Source organism: Malania oleifera, chromosome 9, assembly GCF_029873635.1.
Source record: "Malania oleifera isolate guangnan ecotype guangnan chromosome 9, ASM2987363v1, whole genome shotgun sequence".
Taxonomy (NCBI): domain Eukaryota; kingdom Viridiplantae; phylum Streptophyta; class Magnoliopsida; order Santalales; family Ximeniaceae; genus Malania; species Malania oleifera.
In genome coordinates this window covers 1,369,237-1,384,444 of record NC_080425.1, presented here as the reverse complement: position 1 = coordinate 1,384,444, position 15,208 = coordinate 1,369,237, and the positions used below count along the sequence as shown (strand labels likewise).

At 37.1% G+C, this 15,208-nt stretch overlaps 1 long non-coding RNA gene across 1 annotated transcript; it reads right to left on the bottom strand.

The window, feature by feature from the left end:
- Window positions 1–7,477: 7,477 nt before the first annotated feature.
- LOC131164637 (uncharacterized) lies at window positions 7,478–14,491 on the bottom strand. Its single transcript, XR_009139300.1, has 3 exons — window positions 14,445–14,491; window positions 14,282–14,352; window positions 7,478–7,537 (listed from the first exon to the last, which is right to left on the bottom strand). It is a non-coding gene; the product is annotated as an uncharacterized LOC131164637 (long non-coding RNA).
- Window positions 14,492–15,208: the final 717 nt, after the last annotated feature.

Sequence of the window (15,208 nt, the reverse complement as noted above, 5' to 3'; positions counted from 1 at the left end):
GTGCCATGTCAATGAAGTGAGTATTGTGGAGGATTTTTGTATATCCCAGTATAGTTGATGGTATTTTTGGGAAACGGATATATGTATATAATTTGGGAAAACATGTTAGCACTCTGGTATTGGTATTGTATATAGTTGTATATGGATATGTTTATTTGATTTATGCTTCTTGCTGCTTAGGTTAATGATTGGATTTTTTTCTAGTATGGTATCAGAGTATGTAGCATATCATACTATAAAAAATAAAAAAATAAAAAAATAAAAAACCAGTTAATTAAGCAGGTCGTTACAGTTTTCTTCTCTCACGAAAGTGTATGCCTCTGTGAGAGTTTTTTTGTCTCACCTAACTACTGAATGGAGCGCATATATATAGGCTATAGTAGGGACCTTTGGGCAAATATAACTATTCTCATGTAATTAAGAATTCCTAAACAGACCTGAATTCATCCTTAATTACGTTAATTATAATTCATACCACTAAAGAATTATAATTGTACTCTCTGTCATATTCGAAATTAAATTTCGAGCTCCTATTATTAAGTGCTTATTTATCTTCCCACATAAATATTATAGATACCTGTCTATTATTTTAAATTACTGATGTAGAGACCCGAAGAATTATAGTAATTAAATAATAAGAAAGGAGAGAAAAAAGAATTTTTAAAAGGGATTTTAGTAGGGTCTCGTCGACGAGTGTAGAAGTGCTCGTCGATGCACAGGGCTTTCGGGTCGACGGGAACGCATGTCTCGTCGACGAGAAATTATCAAGAGGACTGTTCCAAAACCTGAAACTCGTTGACAAGGAGAAGGTGTTCGTTGACAAGCTCCATTCGTTGCCTCATCGACGAGGCGACGTGTCTCGTCGATGAGTCCACGTGGACAAGCTTTCTACATAAGGCCGAAAATCATTTTTTCAGCGGGAATTTCAAGCTCAACTTCTCTCTCTCTAGAAAACATATTCTCTGCCTTCTCTCTAGGTTTCCAGCTCCGCCTCTCCCTGGTTCGACGATTAGAAGCTACCACGGTGATCTTGGGGAGATTCTCTACAACATAACTGGAACAAAATATTGATTTGAGAAGTTTGGGAACCATCCCAGAACTAGGGTAAGTAGATTATTTGGGTATTGTTAGTATTACCAAGTTTATTTGAGCCTAAATTTTGTATTATATGAGAATATATTGGAGTTTTGTGAAGTATAATTAGGGTATTACATTTTCAAGAATAGGGTGTTTTGGGACCCTGTAGGTATGGGTTGAGGACCCTCGGTGGGTAATATTTCAAGAACCCAGGTAAAATGATACATGATTTATAGTCTAGAAATTATGCATATATGGAGTTGCGGAGAATACGTATGTGATAATTATCTAGGTGAATTTAGTTATTGATTTGGAAAATTATACGTGTATTATCTCAGGATGTTGAAATTATGAATGTTGCACGCGTGAGATTGTAAATAGCAGTTAGTGCTCAAATAGTCATGTAGTAACCCGACCCCGAAAAAAAAATAATAATAATAAATAAATAAATAATAATAATAATAATAAAATAAATAAAATAAATAAATAAATAAATAAAAAGATATTTTGGAGAAGATATTTTGAAAAGAGATATTTTGAGATATTTATATATAAATATCTTGGAGGAGATATTTATTTAGATTACTTAAGGGCTAAGTTAGGATTTATTCTATAAATTCTCTTATTCTCTCTCATTCTCTCATTCTCTCTCTCTCTCTCTCTCTCTCTCTCTCTCTCTCTCTCTCTAAGATCCTTCGCCGTTCGTCGTCCATTTCCAAAAATAGAGGGTACTGCGTGGATCAGAAGAGGAAACTCTACACTTTTAGTGGATAGGATCGTCGTTTCGGAGAGTTTCAGGTTTTCCCAAGAATCGAGGTAGGAATCTGATCCTAATTTTGATTGGATATTTGGATAGCAGTAGAAAACATAGTAAGGTTATGTTCTGTGGTTTTAGGTTTTCGGGATCTCAAGTTGTCGATTTGGACCGTTTTCATACAAACTTTCATTTCGAGTATAAGGGAAGGGGAACTTGATTACAACAGCTATTTTGGAAAACTAAACCGCTAAAAAGTTAGTTTATGTTATTATCTATGATTTAACTGCTTATTTGTGAAATTCTACCAAGCAGAGATGCCGGTTTGACGATTTTACGGTTTTTGGTAAAAACGAGGTTTTCGACGTGTAATCTCCAAAATTTTATAAACATCGTTTATTTGTGTTTATACTATAGTAGGAGAGCCTCGAATCCTTTATTTATTCAATTAAACTATGTATATTGAATTTCTATCATTTAGCGGGTTTTTGTATTAAACTTGTGTGATATATGTTGATATGGGAATGAATGGATTTTCTATACTATTGATATAGAATATGGGAACGAAGTTCTAAATTTGTTATACTGATAATGTGAATAAACAGAGGCTGGTAATACACCAAGTCGCATCAGTAAACAAAGAAGGGTAAACTAAGTGGAAAGACACTAGTTTGAACCCAATGCTATTATGTGAAGTTGTGAAAAATACTGGAAATGCGCAGGTTATCATATTTGTATAAATTGAATTTATGATACATGGAACCACAGCTTGAGAGTCCCGGGAGGGTTGAAAAATACTTTCTTTGCAGGGTGAAATGAAACCACTGTTATATGATACGGCACAATATCGTAGCTAGATGTACACGTGCAACCACACGTATTAAACGATGTGGGCACCAAGATGGTCAGCTAGCAGGGTGAAACCATTGGCTGATATTAGGCCAATGGGGGCAGTCAGATCGTATGTAGGTACTAGGCAGTGTCTGCACGAACAGGGCATTGGACGAGTACCAGTGCATAACCCGAGCCACGGGGTAAAACTGGTTATAAGGATATTTTGGTGTTGCTCATCTGATAAATCATTAAATGGTCGAAAGACAGATGTGGGAATTTTGTAATATGAATAATGATATACCTGATGCATTACTATAATGAAAATATTTGATTTATATTCCAGATGTTGAATGAAAATATGCATGTATGCAGTCACACATTGTTGTAACTCCTTCTTCCATACTGAGAGGTGTCTCGCCCTATCTTACAACCTTTGTTTTCAGGTCCGTCCGTGCATCGGTCCTAGTAGATAAAGGGACTAGAGAGGTTATTTTGGTTAGTTTACGTAAGCATCTAAATTTTGTACTAAACTTGATGAAAGTCCTTTTTGGAGGGTTGTAATATGACGATTACTCTAAGTCCGAATGTATGTAAATTATGGATGTATTAGTGAACTCTGGTATAAGGCTAGTAGGAATCCCAATGGATGTTTATGTTTTTCCGCGATATTTACATCATGATTATGTATGATTTACACCCGTATGTCCCTGTTTAGGGCGGGTTGTTTCCATATCTTGAACAGGTATAGGTATTTGATGTATGTGAGTGACACCTGAGTCCGTGTAAAGGGTCGGGTCGTTACAAGTCAGGTAAAGGAAATATGTTATGTTAAAAATTTTTAGTATGGTTACCAGTAAAAATTATATGTTTTACCATATTATTATTCATATTATAAAATATTAGTATAACAGAAAATACAAACTTCAGAGCATGTGAATCTAATTATTTAATTGTGTGGCATGAGCTCGTAACAGATTAGTACAATAGTTATACAGTTTACAAATACCATGTTTTACAGTATATTAACAGGAAATATCATGGAATATACATGTTCTACAGAATGATGAATTTTCAATATACATACAAATAGAAATTTTACAGAATATTCAGAAACATATTTTATAGTATTTCCAAAATACAATGATTTACAGTATACGTACAGAAACATATATTTTAAATATTTTTAGAATACCATGATTTCAGAACCATAACACCCAGATACAAAAACATTCAGACAGATATTCAAATATACAGATATTAAATATTCAGTCAATTATTCAGATTTTTAGATTACCTAGATCAGTTTTACAGTGTTATGGTTATTTCAAAATCATGGTAAAACAGTAATATAGAAATATCAGTTACATATATATATATAGTATCAAATCCTGATGGACCAGATTTAGTCAGCAGAGCACGATACCGTAGCTATTTTCAATTCAGAGTACAACCACATAACTCAGATAGTATGTGAATTTTCAACAGTCGATCGTGCCTATGTTGTGGACATGCTCCTCGTCCGTTAGGGTTGAGGAGGTCGATCCGACTTTCGGAGTTCAGTTGACTTATCCTGGTCGGCCAGCCAGTGATAGGTCCCACCTACAGGCCGCACAACCCTGTCATGATGGGTTAAATCATGACTTTCAATTATCCATCTAAGGAAGTTTTCTCAGTTATTATAAATATATCCAGATTTACAAAAATAGTAGATATACCTATAATATTAGAAGTATTATAAAAATAGAATATTCAGAAAATTAGTTTATGATAAGCAATGCAGGTATGAGCTATAGTGTGTATTATTTTTATACATGTTTTCTCATACTCAGTTATTTGCAGTATTTTTAAATCAAATTTTACAATTATGTAAACTCATCTACCAAACACTAACAATAACATATTTCGTCTTACTGAGCATTGTCTCATCCCAGTGATTTAACATTTTTTTCAGGTGATCCAGTTAGGCGAGCAGATCAGACTCACAGATAGAGGGGACTATAGTACTGCCCCATCAGTAAGGTGAGTGTTTTTGGGAAGTCATTTTTGAGTAGTCCCTAGGTTCAGATGAGGGTATTTTGGGAATGGTTATGTAAGCATATTTTGGGAAAAATTCTGACACTCTGGTATTGTATATATTAACGTGGTTATATGTATTCTGCTTTTCGCTGCATAGGTAGTTTATTGAGTTCTAGATTCCACAGTCCCTATCTGGTCTGTGATGATGATTTGGTTTTTATTAGAAGGTATCAGAGCAGTGAAATTTTACAATTAATATAAAAAAATGGCATGAAAATAAAATCAAGTCGTTACAGTTTGGTATTAGAGCTTAGGTTGTTAGGTTCTGTAGACTTTAGAGTATAGTGGAAGCAATACTAGAGTATAGGAAAGAGTTTGAGGTTTTGTTCTGTGGTTTGGGTATAGGATTTTCGTGGTGGTTTCTGTGTCTTTCCTGGGATGATGATTTCAGGAAAGTCATAGTAAACTATTGTCGGGTCGTGTGTCTACGTTGCAAGATTGAATTTTTGAAGTAAGATCAGGGAGGGTAGTTAATAGTGAATATAAGATTTTAGTTAAATGAAATAAATCAGATATCTACGGGAGATAGGGTCCTTAAATTGTGTTCTCTGTCTTTTCATGATAAACCTAGGGAGCAGTGGTACGAATGCTGGGGGTGATGGAGTGGGACCTTCCAGTATGGGAGGACGTAGGCTAGGGATAAGCCGAATCTCGTAAAAACCCGTTGTCACTCTCTTTCCCTTACTCTCTTTATTTTCAGCATGTATAAACTGCGTGAATGATTTAATTTCTTAATCATATAAACTGAGTTATTGGGAATTTGAGTTATGGTTTGCATTGAAGAAATAAATTTCATTTCTACAGGACTAGAATCAAATTTCATATACATGGGGCTGCAAAAGCTGAAAGCTAAATAATGAATTTTGTGTGTTGAATAATTTGGTTGATTAATTAGCTGATTGTTTAAGTTTTGATTCACTTAAGTTGTGATTAGTTGTGGATTGAATAAAAAACTAAGAATTGGTTGTGTGATTGTTAAATCAACAAGAGGTTAAAAATCTTAAAAAGAATTAAAAGAAAATTTTAAAACCCAATTCACCCCCCTCTTGGGGCTACACCTTAGTTTTTAGGTGGCTTTCAAGCTACTACGCTTTAAAAGGTACCCACTTTTTGTTTAATTAAGACCCCGGTAATAGGTAGCCCTTTCCAATACACAATTGTTCCATTTTTTATTTTTTTATTTTATTTTATTATTCTCTCTGTTTTTCTTCTTTCTTTTTTGAATTGATCCTTGGCTCGTTTCTTGTTTTCATTTGCTTCAAGTTTTTTTTTCATTTTTTTTCTTTAATTTTTTTAAGCCATTTGGATATGGTTCATTAGAGTCTCAAACAATTGAAGTGTATATCAACCATAAATGATCTAAGGTAGTCTTTCTAAGTCTTCTAACTTGTGTGGTGTGTGTAGCAAGACTCTCAACATCCTTCCCTTGGTTGAAACTAAGTGAAATGGATAAAATTATCTTTTGATTCAAACTCTGATTGCACTACATCTTACATGTTCCATATCCTCTAAAAGAGAAAGAAAAAAAATTGGCATGTAATGTTCATAAATAAGGAATTTAGCATGTTCTGAGTTCAATACCAGTATTTCCCAAAAGTGGACCAAGGTAACATGCAAACATCTATAATATGCAAATATCACATTAAAACTCATCAAGTGGAAGCACACAGTGTCACATGCAAATTTTCTCCCTACAACTAAAATATAGCATTGTCCTCAATGTTTGAAAAGAGAAGCAAAAGAATGATAATAAGGGAGGTAGAAGAGTACCTGGGTAGAGCAGTAAGGGAAAAGAAAAACTTAAACTAAAGGAAAATGTATGTGCTAATAAATTAAAAATAAAACAAAATGAAAAACAAAGGAAAGAAAAACATCATAGTATGTCTGGTGGAGGCTCGAGAAGAATTTCATCTGGTGGGTGCAAGTCTATAAATTGAACTGGTGAGTCTCCAAATTTGAGTCACCACAATAAATCAGTCTTATTACCTGTACAAAAGTTAGCCTCAATTAAATCAATGCTCTTTAAGGTACCAAAAAAAACATGTGCAAGTTGGCTTCCTTGTTTTAACAGGAAAGGGTCCTTATTCAGTATAATTTCGAAGGAATTCACTTCTTTAAGAATCAGTTTTGAGGAGTAGATGTTAGAAAAGTTACCTTTGGTGCTTCAGAAACATCAACATCAAAATTTTTACCTAGTTCCTTGAAATTTGAACTCTTACCATTCTGCTCAACCTCCTTATCTAGTGTACCAGTCACCTTACCACTGCGGAGATTTGCTTCAGCATTGCACTCCTTGACATTTACTCCAGTCAAGAGAGATGGTTCCACGGTTTCCAATCTCTGAGAATAAGGTACCACAGGTTGGTACTTCTTATTAGTCTCTGCCTCCTCATTAACCGACTTCTTCACTTCTGAGCTAGCTTTCTTTGATTTTTCTTTGACTTTATCCATCTCCGTTGTAACTTCAGGTGTCTCATACCACTCTCCACCATGATTTGCTCTTAGTGGATGAGCTGTAATTGGTCTTCTGTCAATCCTAGTATTCCACTACCGAACATAGTCAGCTAAATGATCCAGAAAACCCAATGCCTCATCAGGCTCCTTGTTGAAGAAATCTTATAAACACATAGTATGGATGAACTGTTTCCAGTCAGGAGCCAACACAATGTAGAAGTAGTTGACCAGGCGCCATGATTCAAATCTATGGTTGGGACACATATTGACTAGATCTTTAAATTGCTCCCAGCTTTCATGAAATTTCTCGCCAGCTCTTTGCTTGAAGTGACCGATCTGTTCCTGCAAAAATTGAGTTTTCAGTGAGAGAAAAAATTTATGCAGAAATTCACATTTCATATCATTCCAACTAGAGAGAGAATGAGGCATCAAAAAATTAAACCACATCTTCGATCTATCCTTCAAAAAGGAAGTAAATAAACGAAATCTAGTAAATTCATCAGTTCTAGCACTAGGACAAAAATATTGCAAGTTAACTCAAACTCCGTCAGATGTCGATAAGGACACTTGGATTTTATCCCATAGAACTGAGGTATCAATGACGTCTTCCCACGCCGAGTCATGGAATTAAGTGCGTTATTAGAAAAAGTAGTGTAAGATGGTGCAGTGGTGCATGTAGGCTGCAAAAAATCCATAAGACTCTGTGGTGCAGGTGCAGCCATACTTTATTCAAAACTCTTTTTTTTTTTTCAAGAGAAAAATTAAAATAACGGGAAAAACACTAGTTTGAATCTAATACTAACATTTCCCGGCAACGGCACCAAAAACTTGACTCACTTCTAAAAATGAGCAGCGCAAGGATTGTCCCAAGTATAAGACTTACGTCATGTAATAATTAGCACAAAAATACCAGATCGTCTCCTCAGGGAATGCAAATTAGTTTTAAACTAGCGCAAAATAGGAAAAAGAAAATGAGAAAACAATTTTACTGAACATGGTTTAGATTCGGTTTCTTAGGGTTTTTGAAAGTTTGTGGTGAAATTAAAACCTAAAATAAGAACATAACGTGCATAAGCAGGAGAATAACTACCATGAAATTAAACAAATAAACTAACTAAGCTAACCTAGTACAATCCATTCAACCATCCAAATAAACTATAAAAACTTCAAACAAGCAAACTAACTAGGGGTTTAAACAAAAAGTCATTTAACAACAAAATACCTTAACACACCACTCGAACAAATATTTAAATCCAGCTTTAATTTTTAAATAAACGTAGCAAAGCAAACTCAATACATAATATAACTTAAATTAGATTTAATGACCTTAAATAAAAAGAGAAAGAAACCGACTTTAATAATAAGAACAACTCAAATAAAATTTCATTCCAACAAATATTTTGTAAGGGTGGTAAGGGGATGAATCCGGTAACAAACACAAACACACAGAACACAAGGAGATTAAGTGGTTCGGCCAAACTCGGCCTACATCCACGGGAGAGAGGGAGTCACACTATATTATCAAGAAAAATACAGTGGAGGAGGAGAGCACACTCTCTCACTCAACTCTAGCTCAAACCCCTCTACCACACGCACACAACACTCTCTATTCTTTTCTGCTGTATATTTTCTTTGCACACTCACTCACCGCTTTACAAAGAATTTCACATATAAATATAGTAGAGAGAGGAACATTGTGATGGAGCAGCATTGAAAACAGAATGCATGCTCAAGGCTGCGCATGCTCCACGAGTCGTGCCTTCCCAAGAAACAATAAATGCATCCACATGGGTGGGTCAACAAATCACCCCCTCCAAACATGTGGGGGCAACCAAATTTCCACTACTCTGATGCTGCAAGACTGTGACCTCGCCCTAGACCCAAGGCGTCAGCACCCCCTCGAGAGAGTGCCCCCACCCCCTTGTGGAGGTGCACATGTAGGGATCAACTTCAAGATGATTTCAGTAGATCTAGGATACCCATTGAATTTGTGCATAACTCTAATTTCTCTTTAGTCACTGTTTTTGTCAACATATCTACTGGGTTTTGACTGCCAAGGATTTTCTCAACTGCTAATATCCTTTCATTGAGAAGAGATATGATGAAGTAATAGTGGAGTCCAATGTGCTTGGTTTTTGAGTGGAATGCTGAATTCTTCGCCAAGTGTATAGCACTATCACTGTCACTATACAAAACACTCTTCATCTGCTTGAAACCCAACTCTGCAAACAAACCCTGTAACCAGATCATCTCTTTGCTCGCTTCTGTCATGGCCACATACTCTGCCTCTATAGTGGATAGAGCAACGATTTTCTATATCTGTGATACCCAACTAACGGCAGTAGCACCTACAGTGAAAACATATCCAGTAGTGCTTCTTCTATGATCTATCTCACCAGCAAAGTCTGCATCTACGTATCCCCGAAAAATCAGATCATTTTTTCCAAAGTATAAACATTTGTTGATTGTACCTCAGAGATACCGTAAAATCCATTTTATGGCTTCCCAATAAACTTTTCCTAGATTTGACATGAATCTACTAATGATTCCCACTACATGACTTAGATCTGGTCTCGTGTAAACCATGGCGTACATTAAGCTTCCTACAGCTAAAGCATATGACATTTTGTTCATTTCCTTTTTTTGTTCCTCTGACTCTGGAGACTGAATCTTTGATAACTTGAAATGACCGGCTAATGGTGTGCTAACTGCCTTAACATCACTCATGTTGAACCTTCTAAGAATCTGCCTAATGTACTCAGCCTGAGACAACTGCAAGGTTCCCTTCTTCCCATCTCTCGTGATTCTCATCCCAAACATCTGCTTTACTAGACCCAAGTCTTTCATTTCAAATTCAGTGGACAACTGCCTTTTCAATTTTCTAATCCCGTCTATGTTTGATCTTACAATTAGCATATCATCAACATAAAGCAAAATAATTATGTAACTTGATTTATACCTCTTGAAATAGCAACAATGATCAGCGTTACATTTGTGGTAGTCATTCTTTTGCATGAAGCCGTCGAATTTTTTATACCATAGCCTTGGAGCCTGTTTCAAACCATACATACTTTTATTCAACTTGCAAACAAGTTTTTCTTTGCCTTTCTCTACAAAACCTTCTGGTTGGTGCATGTATATCTCTCCTCTATCTCACCATGGAGGAAAGCAATTTTTACATCTAACTGCTCAAGGTGTAAATTCTCTGCTGCAACAATGCTCAAAACTATTTGAATGGCTGTGTGTTTCAAAACTGGTGAGAAGATTTCTGAGTAGTCAATACCTTTTATTTGTTGGAAACCTTTAACCACAAGTCTCTCTTTGTATCTTCTTGAACCATTATGCTCTTCTTTTATGCGGTACACCCATTTGTTTTGAAGAGAAGAGCTTTTTTTTCCCTTGGTCAACCTAGCTAGCTCCCAAGTCCTGTTGTCGGTGAGTGATTTCATCTCATCTTTCATGACAAGTTCCCACTTGCTAGCCTCATCCACCTGACATGCTTCATCATAGCACTCTGGTTCACCTGCATTAGTTAGTAACAAGTAAAATATCTCCTATTTTGGTACATGTGGTCGGGAAGACCTCCTTAGAGTCAGAATAGGAGTTTGTGGTACTTTAGAGCACTCCACTGTGATAGATTCCTCTGTCTGGGAATTATCAATAGTCTGTTGTGCCACATTGCTATTAGTGAAATCATCTAACTCTGCCGGCGCCATTCGATATGGTGCTTTAGAAATTGGCGCCGTACCTAGCAGTAGATCAATGGGAAAATCTACTTCACGATCAGGCGGCAAATGCGATAATTCATCTGGGAATACGTCTGTAAATTCTTTCACCACAGGCGTATTGATAAGCTTTAATTCATTTTTTGACATTTTTTTTCACAAAAGCCACGAATCCCAGACAACCACTCTGGAGCAGCCTCCTTGCCTGAACAGTTGAGACCATCTGAGGTAAAGATTGCACTCATGACCCTGAAAATCTAAATTCTGGTTTCCCTGGAGGTCTGAATATCACTTCCCTAGCACGGCAGTCTATAATAGCAGAATTAGCTACTAGTCAATCCATGCCGAAAATAATGTCAAACCTGTGCATATTTAATACCACCAAATTAGCAGATAAAATCTTCCCTTGAACATCAACTGGACAACCATAGAGTACCCTACTACATCTCACCACTGACCTGGTCGGTGTAGCCACTAATAACTCGACATCTAATGATTGCGTTTCTGCCCCACATAATTTAACACACTCCAAGGACACAAACAAATGTGTGGTACCAAAATCAAAAAGTGCAATAAATTTAAATGAAAACATACTAATAGTACCTATCACCACGTCACCGACCGCCTCAGTGGCTGGGGCCATATTCCTCTGCTGGCCTCCTCGTGGTGCCTGGTGACCTCCTCGTGCAGGTCTAGGAACAGGGGCAGTACCAATCTGTGTCGGACACTCCCTTATCATATGCCCTAACTCCACGCACCTGTAGCAGACACCCTGTCCGGCACGACACTCCCCCAGGTGTCTCTTCCGACAAGATGGGTAAGCTGGAGATGGCTGCACACTCTGAAAACCGCGATTCCCGATCTCCTGTCTCCGGTCTCTATAATAGCCACCTCTCTTCCACGTAACATGGCCGACTCCCTGCTGGGAACCAGAAGGTGTAGACCTCTTCTTCTGCCTCTGCTCCTCAGCCTCCAACCGCTCACCAATTTCTACTATAGTGGCCCTATCCACTAGCTCAGTAAAATTCTGCAACTTCAGAATAGATACCTACTTATAAATTTCTCTCCTCAGGCCTCTTTCAAACTGTCGTACCTTCTTCGCCTCATCTAGAATGATGTACGGGGTGAAGCGAGATAGCTCAATGAACCTCACCGCGTACTGCTGCACTGATAGCTGTCCCTGCTTTATATTCAAGAACTCCTCAATCTTAGCCTCTCTAGACGAGGCTGGAAAATACCTGTCGAAGAATATTTCTTTAAACCGCTCCCACGTCATCTCCACAGGTACAATCCTTTGCCACCGACCACCATCTTTCGGCCTCTCCAGTCAATTTATATGTAGCAAATAGTACCCTCTGTTCTTTAGAACACTGCAGCACTGCAAATCTTCTCTATCTCCTGCACCCAATTTTTAGCGACTGCAGGATCCGTTCCTCCTGAGAAAGTTGGAGGACTCATCTTAATAAACTTCTCTATCGAGCTACCGTGGCCTACAGACGAACCACCATGTTCCTTCAAACTCCTAGCAATTTCTGCCATAACTTGCTGTGCTACGCTGCGTAAGACTACATCTGAATCACTACCCGTAGTGCCTGAGGGTCCAGCACCCTCACTCCCACTGGCGTGGGCACTACTGCCACCAGGGTCCATCCTGAAAAATATGTAACTTAACTCAAAACCTTCTTCTCTATACATATCACTCAACTCATATGGTATATTCTCCTATTTAATTCATCTCTCCTGATCTTAATTCAAGGTTCAATCTTGCAACCTAGATACCCAACCCGACGATAGTTTACAATGACTTTCCTAAAATAGTCACCTTAGGAAAATCACACAAACCACCACGGAAGTCTTGCATCTAAACTACAAAACTAGATCTCAAATCCCATTATCCTATACTCTGGTATTATTACTGCTGCATTCTAGAGTCTACAGAACCTAGTATCCTAGGCTTTGATACCAAATGTAGCGACCTCAATTTCTTAACATGAAATATAACGTAATGAATGGAAAAGTCAACTCGAACCCGTGGGTAACGGGGACACCTGTCAATCACAGCGGAAACCTAAGCAGCAGTAAAATAAAATCTCAATCATTCAACCATGAAACATAATACCAGAGTTATTTACATTCCCAAAATACTGTATTTATTTACAATCTTCCAAAAGTCAAAATAACACTAGGATCGTACAACAAAAATCTTCTTATCCTAGTTTAACGCTTACCCTTCTAGTAGGGTAGCTAAACCCACTAAACGACGGCCCTAACCCGCCGGTCCCTCTGGTTTTCCTAAAAATCATTTAATATTCGGGAGTGAGACACTTCTCAGTAAGGGAAAATAAACTAAATATAGTTGTGTGGCAACATGAATATATAAGGCACTTGTACGTATACAGTCCATTTCATAACTCTGTAAACATACATCATATCATACTGGATAATCATATAATTTCATATTTGTTAATAAATCATAGCATATATAAAACATCTGTTATAACTGTAATACTGAAAATATACCCAGGATGAATAGTTAGTTGGTGTCATGTATTACCCTCCATGACGGGTTGTGCAGCCCGAAGGCGGGACTCGACAATAGCTGGCCGACCACTACCGAGTCAAATATGTCTGTAAGTACGATGAGCCTGCCACACCCGAGTCCGGACTGTCAGGTGTACGTTCACACTCTACTGAAAGCCAAATCGACTATCCATCTCCCACCCCCTCGTGGGGTGGTTAACACTAATCTGATCTATAAGCTATGGTACCGAGCCCCTGAACTGAACTAAACTAACATCTGGGTTGTGATAACATATAATACATGATCATACATAACATCATTACGGTCTCGTGCCGAATATATCATAATTACGGCCTCGTGCCGAACATATCATAATTACGGCCTCGTGTCGAATACATCATAATACGGCCTCGTGCCGAATATATCATAAGTACGACCTCGTGCCGAATATATCGTAATTACGACCTTGTGCCGATCTCAGGTATATACATTCTGAAAATAAATCGATTATCATACATTCGTCAAAATCATCGTAACATAACATATCTTTTCATAATGCCTGATAACATACTTTACTCAAAAAATCTTTCATATCATAATACGTTTACATAAAATAATATTCATGTCACACATGCGCTGTATAAAATCATACTTCTTATTCTAAAATCATAATTCTCTGGCATCTCATATATACATATACATTTCAACATAATAACAGTATTTTCCAACGTACATTTCATCCATAATGTACAATTATAACATATGCTTTTCTAAAAATAAATTTACTCATAATTAATAATAATTTGTATGGAAAGTAACTGCTTTAGTTTATTTCCTTACCTGACTACTGAGAAAGCCCCTAAAACATCCTAACCTGACCCCCGTAGGATTTCCTGATCAATACTCTGAAACTGAAAATTCCCAGTATTAAACTTCAATATTTTCATATGTACATCATTTCCTATAACTATCACAAGACCAAATTTGGCTTAAAAAGTCTTACCTCAACTCAGGGATGATTTCCAACTTCGTTTCCCCAACGATCTGCTCTGGAAAACTCGTAGAGAACTTCACCAGGAGCATTGTGGTAGCCTCAAATCTTCGATCCGGCGATTGGCAGGGCCAAAATTGAAGAGAGAAGTGAGAGAGAGGCGTAGGAGAGAGGGAGGAGCGTTAAAAGTGAATAAAAATTGGATTTTTAGCTATTTATAGGACCAGATTCGTCGACGAGTCCTTCATTAAATTCGTCGACAAGACCCTGTATTTGTCGACGAAATTCAGAGCAGCCAAAAACCTTGCTTGGTATTTTCTCGTAGACGAATCCCTGTATTCGTCGACGAAGTCTACGGCCTCCTTCTGTTTCTGTTTCTATTTCTCTCCCTCTTAATTATTCAAATTCCATTTTTATTCAGGTTGTCACAAATAATATTTACCCCTTCTTCCATTTTTAGCTAATAGATTTTCTTCTTCAAAAATAGCTTGTTTGTTAGAGATTTTGACATGTATCTCTGTTCTAATTTATTCCATAGCTCAATAGGTGATGATTCATCTAAAACATAATATTTAACTTCATTTGACAAGCGTAAACAAATAGTACTAACCGTTTTCATTTCCATCTCTGCCCAATCATCATCATTGATATTTTCTGGCTTCTTCCCGATTAGCGGCTTGATCAAGTCACGCTGAATCAAGATATCCTTGACTGTACTATACCATAAACTGAAATTGTTCCATCCGTCAAATTTCTCCACGCCGAACTTGGATAAA